The sequence below is a fragment of the Scyliorhinus torazame genome, chromosome 14 (genome assembly GCF_047496885.1).
Source record: "Scyliorhinus torazame isolate Kashiwa2021f chromosome 14, sScyTor2.1, whole genome shotgun sequence".
Classification (NCBI taxonomy): domain Eukaryota; kingdom Metazoa; phylum Chordata; class Chondrichthyes; order Carcharhiniformes; family Scyliorhinidae; genus Scyliorhinus; species Scyliorhinus torazame.
In genome coordinates this window covers 181,677,463-181,699,617 of record NC_092720.1, presented here as the reverse complement: position 1 = coordinate 181,699,617, position 22,155 = coordinate 181,677,463, and the positions used below count along the sequence as shown (strand labels likewise).

Here is a 22,155-nt window from a genome sequence, read left to right as displayed (position 1 = left end):
AGACGGCAAATGAGAGGCGCTCCAAAGTGCAACTTGTATGTGGGCGGAGAAGTTCCATCGTGGAAATAGAGAGAGAGTTTGTTTGCACTGACAATATTCAGGAATGAGAAGAAAGGGATACAGGGTGAAACGGTTTCAAATAATCAGCAGGGCACGACGTGACCAATGTCTTCCGTAGAATACCCGTCAGCCGGCACGTTGATCATCAGCGATCCAGCGAAACTGTTAATCTATGGACAATCTGGCACACTTGATCATGGCCAATCCACCAACCTTCACATCTTTGGACTGTGGGAGGAACCTTGAGCAGGCGCAGAAAACTGATGCAGACAACGGGAGAACGTCCAAATACCATATGTTGTGGACGATTATCGAAATTGTTATCTATTATATATTATAGCGGGGGCAAAGTTATTTTTAGGAGCCTGGGTTAACGTGTATATATCCTTGTTGCAGGAACATTATTATGGAATAAACGTTGAGGCATCCAAAATGTGTATCTACTAAAGTTGTAATTAGAGAGTCAGAAAGTGTGGGCGATGATAGATTCCAAACAGGTAATGACGAAGTAAATCAGCGTCGGCCGTAACATGTGGCGCCGTGATCGTATAGTGGTTAGTACTCTGCGTTGTGGCCGCAGCAACCTCGGTTCGAATCCGAGTCACGGCATCGATAAACTGGTATGTTTTCCAAAATGAACGGATGAGGAATTCTCTGTGTAAAAGACTCTTTACAACGGGTTAATAGCTGAGTGCATGCTTCTGCTCCTGTTTGATGCCCCAGAATTCAAATGGTTGTGAAGAGTAGAAACTCCTCAGCTCCCGGTTTTATATTTAAACTATTATCATCAAGCATACTCCTCCGATTCTTGTCTTTTTGGAAGTGAAAACCGTCTCACTCAATTTGCTGCATCAGCTTATTCGGTAATTCACCCAAAATGTTCAAGCGTCTCAATCAAATACCCACGGACCATTCTGTAGACGCGGACAATAATTTTCGTCTCGATAGTCTCTCGATGTAAATGAATTTCCGGACATCTGGTCATGATGCAATGAGGAGAAGTGGGCAGAATTTTGGGAAATGGAGCCAGCTGGCAGTGGAGGAAATGGAAAGGAAGGCACACCAGAAAATCAAGCACCTGTTTTGTGAATGTTGGGAAACTCTTCGAGAAACAGAATCCGGGGAGAACGAAGACCGCTGCCCGACTGATTAGCGACAGTCAAGACACATTTCCTTTGGATAGGATTATTCGATACATTAACGGATATATTAGTACCCACGAAAACTCTCCTTACTGCACATCAGAAAATACAGTTTCATTTTAGTTTAATTGCGAATATCTGGAAGCAGAAAATAAAACAATGACTCGAATGTATCAGGCTGGAGGCGCATGATAGACAGGCCTAGGGATAATGGTGTTTTTTGTACTACGTCCCTCTGTGGGATCGAATCACGCACCTTGGTGTCTGCCAAATGCAGACATCCAGATTTCAAACAGTCAGCTCACAGCCACAGAGATAATGAATATTAATTTGGACTACCATAGAGAGACATACAACCGAATAGCAACAGTGGGACGAAAGGCGTCTAGATGTTTCTCTTTGGATCAAAGAGGATGAGACCGCCAATGAGAAGCGCTCCATAGAGCAACTGGTATGTAAGGACTCTTTACAACGGGTTAATGGCTGAGTGCATGCTTCTGCTCCTGTTTGATGCTCCAGAATTCAAACGGTTGTGAATAGGAGAATCTCCTCAGCTCCCCGTTTTATATTTGAACTATTATCATCAAACATACTCCTCCGGTTCTTGCCTTTTTGGAAGTAAAAACCGTCTCACTCAATTTGCTGCATCAGCTCCTTCGGTCATTCACACAAAATGTTCAAGTGTCAAATGAGAAGGACTGGGCCGAATTTTGGGAAATAGAGCCAGTTGGCAGTGGAGAAAAGTGAAATGAAGCGACACACGAAAATCAAGCACTATTTTGTGAATGTTGGGTAACACTTCGACAAACAGTATCCGGGGAGAACGAAGGGCTCTGCCTGACTGATCAGCGACAGTCAAGACACATTTCCCTTGTTTAAAATGATTCGAGAAATTAACTGACATTTAGAAACTAAGAAAACTGTCCTGACTGGACTCCGGAAAATACAGTTTCATTTTAGTTTCATTGCGATTATCGGGAGGCAGAAAATACAACAATGCTCGAATGTAGAAGGAGAGAGGCGCGTTATTGACAGGGCTACGGATAATGGTGTAGTCTCTGTTGTGTGACACAACGTAACGCTGGGTTGAAACACAGACTCCGTTCTCTCTCCACAGATGCTGTCAGGCCTGCTGAGATTGCCCTGAGTTTTGTTATTTTTGTTCCAGATTGGTGCATCGGCAATAATTTGCGGCTCCGATGTGGACAAGATGAGACTGTTTCCATGATAATTTGGCATGTTTATTCAAGCAAAAGCAGCGTTTGTCGTCTCTGTGGCGCAATTGGTTAGCGCGCTCGGCTATGAACTGAAAATTTGGTGGTTCGATCCCACCCAGAGATTAAATATTATCCCACCCTCGGATGGTGTTTTTTATATCTCATCGCTCTGTGGGATCGAATCACCCACCATGGTGCTTTTTATATTTCATGCCACATTTGACTTGATTTCTTTCCTCCGTTTCCAATATTAAACACGCCAAATGTTGACATTCTGATTTTAAACCGTCAGTTCACATCCAAAGACATAATCAATATTAATTTGAACTACCAGAGAGACATTCACCCCAAAAGCAACAGTGGGACGAAAGGGGTCTCTATTTTTATCTTTGGATGAAAGAGGATGAGACGGCAAATGAGAGGCGCTCCAAAGTGCAACTTGTATGTGGGCGGAGAAGTTCCATCGTGGAAATAGAGAGAGAGTTTGTTTGCACTGACAATATTCAGGAATGAGAAGAAAGGGATACAGGGTGAAACGGTTTCAAATAATCAGCAGGGCACGACGTGACCAATGTCTTCCGTAGAATACCCGTCAGCCGGCACGTTGATCATCAGCGATCCAGCGAAACTGTTAATCTATGGACAATCTGGCACACTTGATCATGGCCAATCCAACGAACCTTCACATCTTTGGACTGTGGGAGGAACCTTGAGCAGGCGCAGAAAACTGATGCAGACACCGGGAGAACGTCCAAATACCATATGTTGTGGACGATTATCGAAATTGTTATCTATTATATATTATAGCGGGTGCAAAGTTATTTTTAGGAGCCTGGGTTAACGTGTATATATCCTTGTTGCAGGAACATTATTATGGAATAAACGTTAAGGCATCCAAAATGTGTATCTACTAAAGTTGTAATTAGAGAGTCAGAAAGTGTGGGCCATGATATATTCCAAACAGGTAATGACCAAGTAAATCAGCGTCGGCCGTAACATGTGGCGCCGTGATCGTATAGTGGTTAGTACTCTGCGTTGTGGCCGCAGCAACCTCGGTTCGAATCCGAGTCACGGCATCGATAAACTGGTATGTTTTCCAAAATGAACGGATGAGGAATTCTCTGTGTAAAGGACTCTTTACAACGGGTTAATAGCTGAGTGCATGCTTCTGCTCCTGTTTGATGCCCCAGAATTCAAATGGTTGTGAAGAGTAGAAACTCCTCAGCTCCCGGTTTTATATTTAAACTATTATCATCAAGCATACTCCTCCGATTCTTGTCTTTTTGGAAGTGAAAACCGTCTCACTCAATTTGCTGCATCAGCTTATTCGGTAATTCACCCAAAATGTTCAAGCGTCTCAATCAAATACCCACGGACCATTCTGTAGACGCGGACAATAATTTTCGTCTCGATAGTCTCTCGATGTAAATGAATTTCCGGACATCTGGTCATGATGCAATGAGGAGAAGTGGGCAGAATTTTGGGAAATAGAGCCAGCTGGCAGTGGAGAAAATGGAAAGGAAGGCACACCAGAAAATCAAGCACCTGTTTTGTGAATGTTGGGAAACTCTTCGAGAAACAGAATCCGGGGAGAACGAAGACCGCTGCCCGACTGATTAGCGACAGTCAAGACACATTTCCTTTGGATAGGATTATTCGATACATTAACGGATATATTAGTACCCACGAAAACTCTCCTTACTGCACATCAGAAAATACAGTTTCATTTTAGTTTAATTGCGAATATCTGGAAGCAGAAAATAAAACAATGACTCGAATGTATCAGGCTGGAGGCGCATGATAGACAGGCCTAGGGATAATGGTGTTTTTTGTACTACGTCCCTCTGTGGGATCGAATCACGCACCTTGGTGTCTGCCAAATGCAGACATCCAGATTTCAAACAGTCAGCTCACAGCCACAGAGATAATGAATATTAATTTGGACTACCATAGAGAGACATACAACCGAATAGCAACAGTGGGACGAAAGGCGTCTAGATGTTTCTCTTTGGATCAAAGAGGATGAGACCGCCAATGAGAAGCGCTCCATAGAGCAACTGGTATGTAAGGACTCTTTACAACGGGTTAATGGCTGAGTGCATGCTTCTGCTCCTGTTTGATGCTCCAGAATTCAAACGGTTGTGAATAGGAGAATCTCCTCAGCTCCCCGTTTTATATTTGAACTATTATCATCAAACATACTCCTCCGGTTCTTGCCTTTTTGGAAGTAAAAACCGTCTCACTCAATTTGCTGCATCAGCTCCTTCGGTCATTCACACAAAATGTTCAAGTGTCAAATGAGAAGGACTGGGCCGAATTTTGGGAAATAGAGCCAGTTGGCAGTGGAGAAAAGTGAAATGAAGCGACACACGAAAATCAAGCACTATTTTGTGAATGTTGGGTAACACTTCGACAAACAGTATCCGGGGAGAACGAAGGGCTCTGCCTGACTGATCAGCGACAGTCAAGACACATTTCCCTAGTTTAAAATGATTCGAGAAATTAACTGACATTTAGAAACTAAGAAAACTGTCCTTACTGGACTCCGGAAAATACAGTTTCATTTTAGTTTCATTGCGATTATCGGGAGGCAGAAAATACAACAATGCTCGAATGTAGAAGGATAGAGGCGCGTTATTGACAGGGCTACGGATAATGGTGTAGTCTCTGTTCTGTGACACAACGTAACGCTGGGTTGAAACACAGACTCCGTTCTCTCTCCACGGATGCTGTCAGGCCTGCTGAGATTGCCCTGAGTTTTGTTATTTTTGTTCCAGATTGGTGCATCGGCAATAATTTGCGGCTCCGATGTGGACAAGATGAGACTGTTTCCATGATAATTTGGCATGTTTATTCAAGCAAAAGCAGCGTTTGTCGTCTCTGTGGCGCAATCGGTTAGCGCGCTCGGCTATGAACTGAAAATTTGGTGGTTCGATCCCACCCAGAGATTAAATATTATCCCACCCTCGGATGGTGTTTTTTATATCTCATCGCTCTGTGGGATCGAATCACCCACCATGGTGCTTTTTATATTTCATGCCACATTTGACTTGATTTCTTTCCTCCGTTTCCAATATTAAACACGCCAAATGTTGACATTCTGATTTTAAACCGTCAGTTCACATCCAAAGACATAATCAATATTAATTTGAACTACCAGAGAGACATTCACCCCAAAAGCAACAGTGGGACGAAAGGGGTCTCTATTTTTATCTTTGGATGAAAGAGGATGAGACGGCAAATGAGAGGCGCTCCAAAGTGCAACTTGTATGTGGGCGGAGAAGTTCCATCGTGGAAATAGAGAGAGAGTTTGTTTGCACTGACAATATTCAGGAATGAGAAGAAAGGGATACAGGGTGAAACGGTTTCAAATAATCAGCAGGGCACGACGTGACCAATGTCTTCCGTAGAATACCCGTCAGCCGGCACGTTGATCATCAGCGATCCAGCGAAACTGTTAATCTATGGACAATCTGGCACACTTGATAATGGCCAATCCACCGAACCTTCACATCTTTGGACTGTGGGAGGAACCTTGAGCAGGCGCAGAAAACTGATGCAGACACCGGGAGAACGTCCAAATACCATATGTTGTGGACGATTATCGAAATTGTTATCTATTATATATTATAGCGGGTGCAAAGTTATTTTTAGGAGCCTGGGTTAACGTGTATATATCCTTGATGCAGGAACATTATTATGGAATAAACGTTAAGGCATCCAAAATGTGTATCTACTAAAGTTGTAATTAGAGAGTCAGAAAGTGTGGGCCATGATAGATTCCAAACAGGTAATGACCAAATAAATCAGCGTCGGCCGTAACATGTGGCGCCGTGATCGTATAGTGGTTAGTACTCTGCGTTGTGGCCGCAGCAACCTCGGTTCGAATCCGAGTCACGGCATCGATAAACTGGTATGTTTTACCAAAATGAACGGATGAGGAATTCTCTGTGTAAAGGACTCTTTACAACGGGTTAATAGCTGAGTGCATGCTTCTGCTCCTGTTTGATGCCCCAGAATTCAAATGGTTGTGAAGAGTAGAAACTCCTCAGCTCCCGGTTTTATATTTAAACTATTATCATCAAGCATACTCCTCCGATTCTTGTCTTTTTGGAAGTGAAAACCGTCTCACTCAATTTGCTGCATCAGCTTATTCGGTAATTCACCCAAAATGTTCAAGCGTCTCAATCAAATACCCACGGACCATTCTGTAGACGCGGACAATAATTTTCGTCTCGATAGTCTCTCGATGTAAATGAATTTCCGGACATCTGGTCATGATGCAATGAGGAGAAGTGGGCAGAATTTTGGGAAATAGAGCCAGCTGGCAGCGGAGTAAATGGAAAGGAAGGCACACCAGAAAATCAAGCACCTGTTTTGTGAATGTTGGGAAACTCTTCGAGAAACAGAATCCGGGGAGAACGAAGACCGCTGCCCGACTGATTAGCGACAGTCAAGACACATTTCCTTTGGATAGGATTATTCGATACATTAACGGATATATTAGTACCCACGAAAACTCTCCTTACTGCACATCAGAAAATACAGTTTCATTTTAGTTTAATTGCGAATATCTGGAAGCAGAAAATAAAACAATGACTCGAATGTATCAGGCTGGAGGCGCATGATAGACAGGCCTAGGGATAATGGTGTTTTTTGTACTACGTCCCTCTGTGGGATCGAATCACGCACCTTGGTGTCTGCCAAATGCAGACATCCAGATTTCAAACAGTCAGCTCACATCCACAGAGATAATGAATATTAATTTGGACTACCATAGAGAGACATACAACCGAATAGCAACAGTGGGACGAAAGGCGTCTAGATGTTTCTCTTTGGATCAAAGAGGATGAGACCGCCAATGAGAAGCGCTCCATAGAGCAACTGGTATGTAAGGACTCTTTACAACGGGTTAATGGCTGAGTGCATGCTTCTGCTCCTGTTTGATGCTCCAGAATTCAAACGGTTGTGAATAGGAGAATCTCCTCAGCTCCCCGTTTTATATTTGAACTATTATCATCAAACATACTCCTCCGGTTCTTGCCTTTTTGGAAGTAAAAACCGTCTCACTCAATTTGCTGCATCAGCTCCTTCGGTCATTCACACAAAATGTTCAAGTGTCAAATGAGAAGGACTGGGCCGAATTTTGGGAAATAGAGCCAGTTGGCAGTGGAGAAAAGTGAAATGAAGCGACACACGAAAATCAAGCACTATTTTGTGAATGTTGGGTAACACTTCGACAAACAGTATCCGGGGAGAACGAAGGGCTCTGCCCGACTGATCAGCGACAGTCAAGACACATTTCCCTTGTTTAAAATGATTCGAGAAATTAACTGACATTTAGAAACTAAGAAAACTGTCCTTACTGGACTCCGGAAAATACAGTTTCATTTTAGTTTCATTGCGATTATCGGGAGGCAGAAAATACAACAATGCTCGAATGTAGAAGGATAGAGGCGCGTTATTGACAGGGCTACGGATAATGGTGTAGTCTCTGTTCTGTGACACAACGTAACGCTGGGTTGAAACACAGACTCCGTTCTCTCTCCACAGATGCTGTCAGGCCTGCTGATATTGCCCTGAGTGTTGTTATTTTTGTTCCAGATTGGTGCATCGGCAATAATTTGCGGCTCCGATGTGGACAAGATGAGACTGTTTCCATGATAATTTGGCATGTTTATTCAAGCAAAAGCAGCGTTTGTCGTCTCTGTGGCGCAATCGGTTAGCGCGCTCGGCTATGAACTGAAAATTTGGTGGTTCGATCCCACCCAGAGATTAAATATTATCCCACCCTCGGATGGTGTTTTTTATATCTCATCGCTCTGTGGGATCGAATCACCCACCATGGTGCTTTTTATATTTCATGCCACATTTGACTTGATTTCTTTCCTCCGGTTCCAATATTAAACACGCCAAATGTTGACATTCTGATTTTAAACCGTCAGTTCACATCCAAAGACATAATCAATATTAATTCGAAGTTCCAGAGAGAGACAATCACCCCAATAGCAACAGTGGGACGAAAGGGGCTTTGGTTTTCCACATTGGAACAAAGAGTGTGAGACGGCGACTGAGAGGCTCTCCAAAGTGCAACTGGTCTGTGTGCGGAGAAGTTCAATCGCGGAAAAAGAGAGAGTTTGTTAGCACTGACAATATTCAGGAATGAGAGGAAAGGGATACAGGGTGAAATGGTTTCAAAAAGATCAGCAAGGGACGATGCAACCAAGGTGCTCCGTAGAATACACGTATCCAGCTAAAATGGTAATCGATGGTCATAGAACATAGAACAATACAGCGCAGTACAGGCCCTTCGGCCCACGATGTTGCACCGAAACAAATGCCATCTAACCTACACTATGCCATTATCAACCATATGTTTATCAAATAAACTTTTAAATGCCCTCAATGTTGGCGAGTTCACTACTGTAGCAGTTAGGGCATTCCACGGCCTCACTACTCTTTGAGTAAAGAACCTACCTCTGACCTCTGTCCTATATCTAGTACCCCTCAGTTTAAAGCTATGTCCCCTCGTGCCAGCCATTTCCATCCACGGGAGAAGGCTCCCACTGTCCACCCTATCCAACACCCTGATCATTTTGTATGCCTCTATTAAGTCTCCTCTTAACCTTCTTCTCTCCAACGAAAACAACCTCACGTCCATCAGCCTTTCCTCATAAGATTTTCCCTCCATACCAGGCAACATCCTGGTAAATCTCCTCTGCACCCGCTCCAAAGCCTCCACGTCCTTCCTATAATGCGGTGACCAGAACTGTACGCAATACTCCAAATGCGGCCGTACCAGAGTTCTGTACAGCTGCAACATGATGGTCAATCTGGCACACGTTAGCATGACCAATCCAACGAACCTTCACATCTTTGGACTGAGGGATTGACCTCGATCACACGGAGAAAACCGATGCAGACACCGGGACAACGTCCAAATACCATATGTTTGCGATGAATCAAGACATTGTTATGTATTATATATTATAGCGATTGCACTGTTTTTTTATAAGCCTGGGGATAAAGTGTATATATCCTTGTTGCAGGAACATTATTACAGAACCAAGGTTAAGGTATCCGAATTGTGTATTTACTAAAGTTGTAATTAGAGAGTTATAAAGTGTCAGCTATGCGAGATTCCAAACAGTTGATGACCAAGTACATCAGCAGTTACACGTTGAAGCGCCGGCAACATATGGCGCCGTGATCGTATAGTGGTTAGTACTTTGCGTTGTGGCCGCAGCAACCTCGGTTCGAATCCGAGTCACGGCATCGATAAATTGATAAGTTTTCCCAAATGAACGGGTGAGGAAGTCTCTGTGTAAAGGACTCTTTAAAACGGGTTAATAATTGAGTGCATGCTTCTGCTCCTGTTTGATGCTCCAGAATTCAAACGGTTGTGAATAGGAAAACCTCCTCAGCTCCCAGTTTTATATTTTAACGATTATCATCAAGAATACTCCTCCGGTTCTTGTCTTTTTGGAAGTGAAACACGTCTCACTCAATTTGCTGCATCAGCATCTTCGGTAATTCACCCAAAATTTTCAAGTGTCTCAACCAAATACCCACCGACCATTCTGTAGACGAGGACAATAATCTTGGTCTCGATTGTCTCTCCATATCAATGAATATCCGGACATCTGGTCATGGAGCAATGAGGAGAAGTGGGTAGAATTTTGGGAAATAGAGCCTGTTGGCAGTGGAGAACATGGAAAGGAAGCGACACACGAAAATCGAGCACCTGTTTTGTGAATGTTGGGAAATACTCCGAGAAACAGAATCCGGGGAGAACGAAGTGCGCTGCCCGACTGATCAGCGACAGTCAAGACACATTTCCTTTGGATAGGATTATTCGATACATTAACGGATATATTAGTACCCACGAAAACTCTCCTCACTGCACATCAGAAAATACAGTTTCATTTTAGTTTAATTGCGAATATCTGGAAGCAGAAAATAAAACAATGACTCGAATGTATCAGGCTGGAGGCGCATGATAGACAGGCCTAGGGATAATGGTGTTTTTTGTACTACGTCCCTCTGTGGGATCGAATCACACACCTTGGTGTCAGCCAAATGCAGACATCCAGATTTCAAACAGTCAGCTCACAGCCACAGAGATAATGAATATTAATTTGGACTACCATAGAGAGACATACAACCGAATAGCAACAGTGGGACGAAAGGCGTCTAGATGTTTCTCTTTGGATCAAAGAGGATGAGACCGCCAATGAGAAGCGCTCCATAGAGCAACTGGTATGTAAGGACTCTTTACAACGGGTTAATGGCTGAGTGCATGCTGCTGCTCCTGTTTGATGCTCCAGAATTCAAACGGTTGTGAATAGGAGAATCTGCTCAGCTCCCCGTTTTATATTTGAACTATTATCATCAAACATACTCCTCCGGTTCTTGCCTTTTTGGAAGTAAAAACCGTCTCACTCAATTTGCTGCATCAGCTCCTTCGGTCATTCACACAAAATGTTCAAGTGTCAAATGAGAAGGACTGGGCCGAATTTTGGGAAATAGAGCCAGTTGGCAGTGGAGAAAAGTGAAATGAAGCGACACACGAAAATCAAGCACTATTTTGTGAATGTTGGGTAACACTTCGACAAACAGTATCCGGGGAGAACGAAGGGCTCTGCCTGACTGATCAGCGACAGTCAAGACACATTTCCCTTGTTTAAAATGATTCGAGAAATTAACTGACATTTAGAAACTAAGAAAACTGTCCTTACTGGACTCCGGAAAATACAGTTTCATTTTAGTTTCATTGCGATTATCGGGAGGCAGAAAATACAACAATGCTGGAATGTAGAAGGATAGAGGCGCGTTATTGACAGGGCTACGGATAATGGTGGAGTCTCTGTTCTGTGACACAACGTAACGCTGGGTTGAAACACAGACTCCGTTTTCTCTCCACAGATGCTGTCAGGCCTGCTGAGATTGCCCTGAGTTTTGTTATTTTTGTTCCAGATTGGTGCATCGGCAATAATTTGCGGCTCCGATGCGGAGAAGATGAGACTGTTTCCATGATAATTTGCAATGTTTATTCAAGCAAAAGCAGCGTTTGCCGTCTCTGTGGCGCAATCGGTTAGCGCGCTCGGCTTTGAACTGAAAAGTTGGTGGTTCGATCCCACCCAGAGATTAAATATTATCCCACCCTCGGATGGTGTTTTTTATATCTCATCGCTCTGTGGGATCGAATCACCCACCATGGTGCTTTTTATATTTCATTCCACATTTGACTTGATTTCCTTCCTCCGGTTCCAATATTAAACACGCCAAATGTTGACATTCTGATTTTAAACCGTCAGTTCACATCCAAAGACATAATCAATATGAATTTGAACTGCCAGAGAGAGACATTCACCCCAAAAGCAACAGTGGGACGAAAGGGGTCTCGATTTTTCTCTTTGGATGAAAGAGGATGAGACGGCAGATGAGAGGCGCTCCAAAGTGCAACTTGTATGTGGGCGGAGAAGTGCAATCGTGGAAATATAGAGAGAGTTTGTTTGCACTGATAATATTCAGGAATGAGAGGAAAGGAATACAGGGAGAAATGATTTCAAAAAATCAGCATGAGACAAAGTGACCAAGTTCCTCAGTAGAATACCCGTAACCGGCACGTTGGTCATGGCCAATCCTGCGAAATTGCTGATCTATGGACAATCTGGCACACTTTAGCATGGCCAATCCACCGAACCTTCACATCTTTAGACAGTGTGAGGGACCTCGTGCAGGCGGAGAAAACCGATGCAGACACCGGGAGAACGTCCAAATACCATATGTTTGGGATGAATATCGAAATTGTTTTCTATCATATATTATAGCCATTGCATTGTTATTTTTATGAGCCTCCGTTAAAGTGTATCTATCCTTGTTGCAGGAACATTATTATGGAACCAAGGTTAAGTCATCCAAACTTGTGTATCTACTAAAGATGTAATTAGAGAGTAATAAACTGTGGGTCATGAAAGATTCCAAACAGTTGATGACCACGTACATCGACAGTTGGGAAAACTCCTAGGCGGTAACGTGTTGCGCCGTGATCGTCTACTGTTTCGTATTCTGCGTTGTGGCCGCAGCAACCTCGTTTCGAATCCGAGTCACGGCAGCGATAAGTTGATGGGTTTTTCTCAAATGAACTGATGAGGAATCTCTGTGCAAAGGACTCTTTAAAACGGGTTCACAGCTGAATGCATGCTTCTGCTCCTGTTTGATGCTCCGGAATTCAAACGGTTGCGAATACGATAATCTCTTCAGCTCCCGGTCTTTTATTTTAACTATTATCATCAAAAACACTCCTCAGGTTATTGTCTGTTTGGAAGTGAAAACAGTCGCTCTCAATTTGCTGCATCAGCTTCTTTGGCCATTCACCCCAAATTTTCAAGTGCCCCAACCAAATACCCACTGAACCTTCTGTATACTCGGAGAATAATCTTGGTCTCGATAGTTCCTCCATATAAATGAATTTCCTGACATCTGGTCATGATGCAATGAGGACGAGAGGGCAGAATTTTGGGAAATAATGCCAGTTGGCATTGGACAAATCGGAAACGAAGTGACAGACGAACATCAAGCACCAGTTGTGTGAATGTTGGGAAATACTTCGAGAAACAGAATCTGGGAGAACGAAGGGGGCCGCCCGAATGATCAGCGATATTGACGACACATTTTTTTTGGTTAGAATGATTCGAGAAAGCAACTGAAATTTAGAAACTAAGAAATCTGTCCTTACTGCACACCAGAAAATCCAGTATAATGTTAGTCTCATTGCGATTATCGGGAGGGAGAAAATACAACAATGCTCGAATGTAAAAGGATAGAGGCGCGTTATTGACAGGGCTACGGTTAATGGTGTAGTCATTGTTCAGTGGCACAAAGGCTTGAAACACAGACTCCGTTCTCTCTCCACAGATGCTGTCAGACCTGCTGAGATTGCCCTGCGTTTTGTTATTTTTGTTCCAGATTGGTGCATCGGCAATCATTTGCTGCTCCGATGTGGACAAGATGAGACTGTTTCCATGATAATTTGGCATGTTTCGTCAAGCAAAAGCAGCGTTTGTCGTTTCTCTGGCGCAATCCGTTAGCGCTCTCGGCTATGAACTGAAAAGTTGGTGGTTCGATCCCACCTACAGATTAAGTATTATCCCACCCTCGGATCGTGTTTTCTATATCTCATCCCCCTGTGGGATCGAATCACCCACCATGTTGCTTTTTATATTTCGTGCCACATTGACTTGATTTCTTTCCTCCGGTTCCAATATTAAACACGCCAAATGTTGTATTTCTGATTTTAAACCGTCAGTTGACATCCAAAGAGTTAATCTATATTAATTTGAAGTTCCTAAGAGAGAGAATCACCCCAATAGCAACAGTGGAACGAAAGAGGATTGGATTTTCCTCTTTGGAACAAAGAGTGTGAGACGGCGAATGAGAGGCGCTCCAAAGTGCAACTGGTACATGGACGGAGAAGTTCAATCGTGGAAATAGAGAGAGAGTTTGTTTGCACTGACAATATTCAGGAATGAGAGGAAAGGGACACAGGGTGAAATGGTTTAAAAAACCCAGCAAGGGACGATGCAACCAAGTTCCTCCGTAGAATACCCGTAACGCGGCACGTTGATCATGGCCAATCCAGCGAAATTGGTAATCGATGGTCAATCTAGCACACGTTAGCATGGCCAATCCACCGAACCTTCACATATTTGGACTGTGGGAGGGACCTCGATCAGGCGGAGAAAACCGATGCAGACACCGGGACAACGTCCAAATACCGTATGTTTGCGATGAATCAAGAAATTGTTATGTATTATATATTATAGCGGTTGCATTGTTGTTTCTATAAGCCTGGGGATAAAGTGTATATATCCTTGTTGCAGGAGCATTATTACGGAACCAAGGTTAAGGTATCCAAATTGTGTATTTACTAAAGTTGTAATTAGAGAGTCATAAAGTGTGAGCTATGATAGATTCCAAACAGTTGATGACCAAGTACATCAGCAGTTACGGGTTGCGTCGCCATAACATGTGGCGCCATAATCGTATAGTGGTTAGTACTTGGCGTTGTGGCCGCAGCAACCTCGGTTCGAATCCGAGCCACGGCAGCGATAAATTGATACGTTTTCCCAAATGAACGGATGAGGAATTATCTGTGTAAAGGACTCTTTACAACGGGTTAATAGCTGAGTGCATGCGTCTGCTCCTGTTTGATGCTACAGAATTCAAGTGGTTGTGAAGAGTAGAAACTCCTCAGCTCCCGGTTTTATATTTTAACTATTATCATCAAGCATACTCCTCCGGTTCTTGTCTTTTTGGAAGTGAAAACCGTCTAACTCAATTTGCTGCATCAGCTTCTTCGGTCATTCACCCAAAATGTTCAACTGTCTCAACCAAATACCCACAGACCATTCTGGAGACGCGGACAATAAGCTTCGTCTCGATAGTCTCTCGATATAAATGAATTTCCGGACATCTGGTCATGATGCAATGAGGAGAAGTGGGCAGAATTGTGGGAAATAGAGCCAGTTGGCAGTGGAGAAAATGGAATGGAAGCGACACAAGAAACCCATGGACCTGTTTTGTGAATGTTGGGAAACAGTTCGAGAAACAGAATCCGGGGAGAACGAAGAGCGCTGTCCGACTGATTAGCGACAGTAAAAAAACAATGCCTTTGGTTAGGATAATTCGATACATTAACGGATATTTAGTACCCAAGCAAACTCTCCTTACTGCACATCAGAAAATACAGTTTCATTTTAGTTTAATTGCGAATATCTGGAAGCAGAAATAAAAATGGCTCGAATGTATCAGGCTGGAGGCGCACGACAGACAGGCCTAGGGATAATGGTGTATTTTGTACGACGTCCCTCCGTGGGATCGAATCATCCACCTTGGTGCTTTTTATATTTCATGCCGCATTGATTTAAATCATTTCTCACGGCTCCAACATTAAGCATGCCGAATGCTGACATCCGGATTTTAAACAGTCAGTTCACACCCAATGAGATAACGAATATTAATTTGAACTACCAGAGAGAGACATTCACCCCAAAAGCAACAGTGGGACGAAAGGCGTCTAGATTTTTCTCTTTGGATGAAAGAGGATGAGACGTCCAATGAGAGGCGCTCCAAAGTGCAACTGGTATGTGTGCGGAGAAGTTCCATCATGGAAATAGAGAGAGACTTTGTTTGCGCTGACAATATTCACGAATGACAGGAAAGGGATACAGGGTGAAATGGTTTCAAATAATCAGCAGGGGACGACGTGACCAATGTCTTCCGTAGAATACCCGTCAGCCGGCACGTTGATCATGGGCGATCCAGCGAAACTGTTAATCTATGGACAATCTGGCACACTTGATCATGGCCAATCCACCGAGCCTTCACATCTTTGGACTGTGGGAGCGACCTCGAGCAGGCGCAGAAAACTGATGCAGACACTGGGAGATCGTCCAAATACCATATGTTTGGGACGATTATCGAAATTGTTATCTATTATATATCATAGCGAGTGCATAGTTATTTTTAAGAGCCTGGGTTAACGTGTATATATCCTTGTTGCAGGAACATTATTATGGAATAAACGTTAAGGCATCCAAAATGTGTATCTACTAAAGTTGTAATTAGAGAGTCAGAAAGTGTGGGCCATGATATATTCCAAACAGTTGGTGACCAAGTGCATCAGCGTCTGCCGTAACATGTAGCGCCGTGATCGTGTAGCTGTTAATACTCTGCGTTGTGGCCGCAGCAACTTCGGTTCGAATCCGAGTCATGGCACCGATAAATTGATATGTTTTCCCAAATGAACGGATGAGGAATAATCTGTGGAAAGGACTCTTGACAACGGGTTAATAGCTGAGTGCATGCTTCTGCTCCTGTTTGATGCCCCAGAATTCAAATGGTTGTGAAGAGTAGAATCTCCTCAGCTCCCGGTTTTATATTTTACCTATTATCATCAAGCATACTCCTCCGGTTCTTGTCTTTTTGGAAGTGAAAACCGTCTCACTCAATTTGCTGCATCAGCTTCTTCGGGCATTCACCCAAAATGTTCAAGTGTCTCAACCAAATACCAACGGACCATTCTGTAGACGCGGACAATAATTTTCGTCTCGATAGTCTCTCGATGTAAATGAATGTCCGGACATCTGGTCATGATGCAATCAGGAGAAGTGGGCAGAATTTTGGGAAATAGAGCCAGTTGGCAGTGGAGAAAATGGAAAGGAAGCGACACACAAAAATCAAGCACCTGTTTTGTGAATGTTGGGAAACACTTCGAGAAACAGAATCCCTGGAGAACGAAGACCGCTGCTCGACTGATTAGCGACAGTCAAGACACCTTTCCTTTGGATTGGATTATTCGATACATTAACGGATATATCAGTACCCAAGAAAACTCTCCTGACTGCACATCAGAAAATACAGTTTCATATTAGTTTAATTGCGAATATCTGGAAGCAGAAAATAAAACAATGGCTCCAATGTATTAGGCTGGAGGAGCATTATAGGCAGGCCTGCGGATAATGGTGTTTTTTGTACTTTGTCCCTCTGTGGGATGGAATCACCCTCCTTGGTGCGTTTTATATTTCATGCCGCGTTGATTTGATTTCTTTCTCCCGGCTCCAACATTAAGCACGCCAAATGCTGACATTCGGATTTTAAACAGTCAGATCACACCCAAAGAGATAATGAATATTAATTTTGTACTACCAGAGAGAGACATTCACCTCAAAAGCAACAGTGGGACGAAAGGCGTCTCGATTTTTCTCTTTGGATGAAAGAGGATGAGACGGCCAATGAGAGGCGCTCCAAAGTGCAACTGGTATGTGGGCGGAGAAGTTCAATCGTGCAAATAGGGAGAGAGTTTGTTTGCTCTGACAATATTCAGGAACGAACGGAAAGGGATACAGGGTGAAATGGTTTCAAAAAATCAGCAGGGGACGGCGTGACCAATGTCTTCCGGAGAATACCCGTCAGCCGGCACGTTGATCATGGCTGATCCAGCCAAACTGTTAATCTACGGACAATCTGGCACACTTGATCATGGCCAATCCACAGAACCTTCACATCTTTGGACTGTGGGAGGGACCTCGAGCAGGCGCTGAAAACTGATGCAGACACCGGGAGAAGACCAAACACCATATGTTTGGGACGAATATCGAAATTGTTATGTATTATATATTATAGCGGGTGCATAGTTATGTTTAAGAGCCTGGGTTAACGTGTTTATATCCTTGTTGCAGGAACATTATTATGGAATAAACGTTAAGGCAACCAAGATGTGTATCTGCTAAAGTTGTAATTAGAGATTCATAAAGTGTGGGCCATGGTAGATTCCAAACAATTGATGAGCAAGTACCTCATCAGTTTCAGATTGCATCGGCCGTAGCACCGTGATTGTGTAGTGGTTAGTTTTCTGCGTTGTGGCCGCAGCAACCTCTGTTCGAATCCGAGTCACGGCAGCGATAAGTCTGTCAACTAAATACCGATGGAATAGTCTGTAACGCGGAGAATAATCTTGGTCTCGATATTTCTCCATATAAATGAATTTCCCAACATCTGGTCATGATGCAATGAGAAGGTCTGGGTCGAATTTTCGAAAATAGAGCAAGTCGGCAGTGGAGAAAAGTGAAATGAAGCGACACACGAAAATCAAGCCCTATTTTGTGAATGTTGGGTAACACTTCGACAAACAGTATCCGGGGAGAACGAAGGGCTCTGCCCGACTGACCAGCGACAGTCAATACACATTTCCCTTGTTTAGAATAATTCGAGAAATTAACTGTCATTTTGAAACTAAGAAAACTGTCCTTACTGCACACCAGAAAATCCAGTTTAATTTTAGTTTTATTGCGATTATCGGGAGGGAGAAAATACAACAACGCTCGAATGTAAAAGGATAGAGGCGCTTTATTGACAGGGCTACGGTTAATGGTGTAGTCTTTGCTCTGTGATACAAAGTCACCCTGGCTTGAAAAGCAGACTCCGTTCTCTCTCCACAGATGCTGTCAGACCTGCTGAGATTGCCCTGCGTTTTGTTATTTTTGTTCCAGATTGGTGGATCGGCAATCATTTGCTGCTCCGATGTGGACAAGATGAGACTGTTTCCATGATAATTTGTCATGTTTAGTCAAGCAAAAGCAGCATGTGTCGTTTTTGTGGCGCCATCGGTTAGCGCTCTCGGCTATGAGCTGAAAAGTTGGTGTTTCGATCCCACCCAGAGACTAAATATTATCCCACCTTCGGATCGTGTTTTCAATATCTCATCCCTCTGTGGGATCGAATCACCCACCATGGTGTTTTTTATATTTCGTGCCACATTGACTTGATTTCTTTCCTCCGGTTGCAATATTAAACACGCCAAATGTTGTATTTCTGATTTTAAACCGCCAATTGACATCCAAAGAGTTAATCAATATTAATTTGAAGTTCCATAGAGAGAGAATCACCCCAATAGCAACAGTGGGACGAAAGAGGACTAGATTTTCCTCTTTGGAACGAAGAGTGTGAGACGGCGAAAGAGAGGCGCTCCAAAGTGCAACTTGTACGTGGGAGAAGAAGTTCAATCGTGGAAAAAGAGAGTTTGTTTGCACTGACAATATTCAGGAATGAGAGGAAAGGGACACAGGGTGAAATGGTTTCAAAAAAACAGCAAGGGACGAGGCAATCAAGTTCCTCCGTAGAATACCAGTAACGCGACACGTTTATCATGGCCAATCCAGCGAAACTGGTAATCTATTGTCAATCTGGCACACGTTAGCATGACCAATCCACCGAACCGTCACATATTTGGACTGTGGGAGGGACCTCAATCAGGCGGGGAAAAGCGATGCAGACACCGGGACAACGTCCAAATACCATATGTTTGCGATGAATCAAGAAATTGTTATGTATTATATGTTATAGCGGTTGCATTGTTGTTTCTATAAGCGTGGGGATAAAGTGTATATATCCTTGTTGCAGGAACATTATTACGGAACCAAGGTTATGGTATCCAAATTGTGTATTTACTAAAGTTGTAATTAGAGAGTCATAAAGTGTGAGCTCTGATAGATTCCAAACAGTTGATGACCAAGTACATCAGCAGTTACAGGTTGCGTCGGCGGTAATCTGTGGTGCCGTGATCGTATAGTGGTTAGTACTCTGCTTTGTGGCCGCAACAACCACGATTCGAATCCGAGTCACGGCAGCGATAAATTGATATGTTTTCCCAAATGAACGGATGAGGAATTATCTGTGTAAAGGACTCTTTACAACGGGTTAATAGCTGAGTGCATGCGTCTGCTCCTGTTTGATGCCACAGAATTCAAATGGTTGTGAATAGTAGAAACTCCTCAGCTCCCGGTTTTATATTTTAACTATTATCATCAAGCATACTCCTCCGGTTCTTATCTTTTTGGAAGTGAAAACCGTCTCACTCAATTTGCTGCATCAGCTTTTTCGGTCATTCACCCAAAATGTTCAAGTGTCTCAACCAAATACCCACAGACCATTCTGTAGACGCGGGCAATAAGCTTCGTCTCGATAGTCTCTCGATATGAATGAATTTCCGGACATCTCATCATGATGCAATGAGGAGAAGGGGATAGAATTTTGGGAAATGGAGCCAGTTGGCAGTGGAGAAAATGGAATGGAAGCGACACACGAAACTCAAGGACCTGTTTTGTGAATGTTGGGAAACACCGAGAAACAGAATCCGGGGAGAACGAAGAGCGCTGTCCGACTGATTAGCGACAGTCAAGAAACATTTCATTTGGTTAGGATAATTCGATACATTAACGGATGTTTAGTACCCAAGAAAACTGTCCTTACTGCACATCAGAAAATACAGTTTCATTTTAGTTTAATTGCGAATATCTGGAAGCAGAAATAAAAATGGCTCGAATGTATCAGGCTGGAGGCGCATGATTGACAGGCCGAGGGATAATGGTGTTTTTTGTACTTCGTTCCTCTGTGGGATCGAATCACCCAACTTGGTGCTTTTTATATTTCATGCCGCATTGATTTGATTTCTTTCTCCCGGCTCCAACATTAAGCACGCCAAATGCTGACATCCGGAGTTTAAACAGTCAGTTGACACCCAATGAGATAACGAATATTAATTTGAACTACCAGAGAGAGACATTCACCCCAAAAGCAACAGTGGGACGAAAGGGGTCTAGATTTTTCTCTTCGGATGAAAGAGGATGAGACGGCCAATGAGAGGCGCTCCAAAGTGCAACTGTTATGTGGGCGGAGAAGTTCCATCCTGGAAAAAGAGAGAGACATTGTTTGCACTGACAATATTCAGTAATGAGAGGAAAGGGATACAGGGTGAAATGGTTTCAAATAATCAGCAGGGGACGACGTGACCAATGTCTTCAGTAGAATACCAGTCAGCCGGCACGTTGATCATGGGCGATCCAGCGAAGCTGTTAATCTATTGACAATCTGGCACATTTGATCGTGGCCAATCCACCGAACCTTCACATCTTTGGACTGTGGGAGGGACCTCGAGTAGGCGCAGAAATCTGATGCAGACACCGGGAGAACGTCCAAATACCATATGTTTGGGACGATTATCGAAATTGTTATGTATTATATATTATAGCGGGTGCATAGTTATTTTTAAGAGCCTGGGTTAACGCGTATATATCTTTTTGCAGGAACATTATTATGGAATAAACGTTAAGGCATCCAAAATGTGTATCTACTAAAGTTGTAATTAGAGAGTCATAAAGTGTGGGCCATGATAGATTCCAAACTGTTGATGAGCAAGTACATCAGCAGTTACAGGTTACGTCGGCCGTAACACCGTGATCGTATAGTGGTTAGTGCTCTGCGTTGTGGCCGCAGCAACCACGGTTCGGATCTGTGTCACGGCAGCTATAAACTGCTATGTTTTCCCAAATGAACGGATGAGGAATTCTCTGTGCACAGGACTCTTTACAACAGGTTAATCGCTGAGTACATGCTTCTGCTCCTGTTTGATGCTCCAGAATTCAAACGGTTGTGAATTGGAGAATCACCTCAGTTCCCGGTTTTATATTTTAAATATTATCATCAAGCATACTCCTCCGGTTCTTGTCTTTTTCGAAGTGAAAACAGTCTCTCTCAATTTGCTGCATCAGCTTCTTCGGTGATTCACCCAAAATTTTCAAGTGTGTCAATTAAATACCAACGGAATAGTCTGGAACGCGGAGAATAATCTTGGTCTCGATATCTCTCCATATAAATGAATTTCCCAACATCTGGTCATGATGCAATGAGAAGGACTGGGCCGAATTTTGGGAAATAGTGCCAGTTGGCAGTGTAGAAAACTGAAATGAAGCGACACACGAAAATCAAGCACTATTTTGTGAATGTTGGGTAACATTTCGACAAACAGTATCCGTGGAGAACGAAGGGCTCTGCCCGACTGATCAGCGACAGTCAAGACACATTTCCCTTGTTTAGAATGATTCGAGAAATTAAGTGACATTTAGAAACTAAGAAAACTGTCCTTACTGCACACCAGAAAATCCAGTTAATTTTAGTTTTATTGCGAATATCGGGAGGCAGAAAATACAACAATGCTCGAATGTTGAAAGATAGAGGCGCGTTATTGACAGGGCGCCGGATAATGGTGTAGTCTTTGTTCTGTGACACAACGTAACCCTGGGTTGACACACAGACTTCGTTCTCTCGCCACAGATGCTGTCAGGCCTGCTCAGATTGCCCTGCGTTTTGTAATTTTTGTTCCAGATTGGTGGATC

At 43.3% G+C, this 22,155-nt stretch overlaps 8 non-coding genes across 8 annotated transcripts; all 8 read left to right on the top strand.

Moving 5' to 3' along the window:
- The first annotated feature begins 597 nt into the window (after positions 1-597).
- Positions 598-669, top strand: trnah-gug (transfer RNA histidin (anticodon GUG)). Its single transcript has one exon. It is a non-coding gene; the product is annotated as a tRNA-His (tRNA).
- A 1,800-nt stretch (positions 670-2,469) lies between these two features.
- On the top strand, positions 2,470-2,543 carry trnah-aug (transfer RNA histidin (anticodon AUG)). Its single transcript has one exon. It is a non-coding gene; the product is annotated as a tRNA-His (tRNA).
- An 880-nt stretch (positions 2,544-3,423) lies between these two features.
- Positions 3,424-3,495, top strand: trnah-gug (transfer RNA histidin (anticodon GUG)). Its single transcript has one exon. It is a non-coding gene; the product is annotated as a tRNA-His (tRNA).
- Positions 3,496-5,295: 1,800 nt separating this feature from the next.
- On the top strand, positions 5,296-5,369 carry trnah-aug (transfer RNA histidin (anticodon AUG)). Its single transcript has one exon. It is a non-coding gene; the product is annotated as a tRNA-His (tRNA).
- Positions 5,370-6,249: 880 nt separating this feature from the next.
- trnah-gug (transfer RNA histidin (anticodon GUG)) lies at positions 6,250-6,321 on the top strand. Its single transcript has one exon. It is a non-coding gene; the product is annotated as a tRNA-His (tRNA).
- A 1,801-nt stretch (positions 6,322-8,122) lies between these two features.
- Positions 8,123-8,196, top strand: trnah-aug (transfer RNA histidin (anticodon AUG)). Its single transcript has one exon. It is a non-coding gene; the product is annotated as a tRNA-His (tRNA).
- A 1,426-nt stretch (positions 8,197-9,622) lies between these two features.
- trnah-gug (transfer RNA histidin (anticodon GUG)) lies at positions 9,623-9,694 on the top strand. Its single transcript has one exon. It is a non-coding gene; the product is annotated as a tRNA-His (tRNA).
- Positions 9,695-11,494: 1,800 nt separating this feature from the next.
- On the top strand, positions 11,495-11,568 carry trnaq-uug (transfer RNA glutamine (anticodon UUG)). The gene has a single exon. It is a non-coding gene; the product is annotated as a tRNA-Gln (tRNA).
- Positions 11,569-22,155: the final 10,587 nt, after the last annotated feature.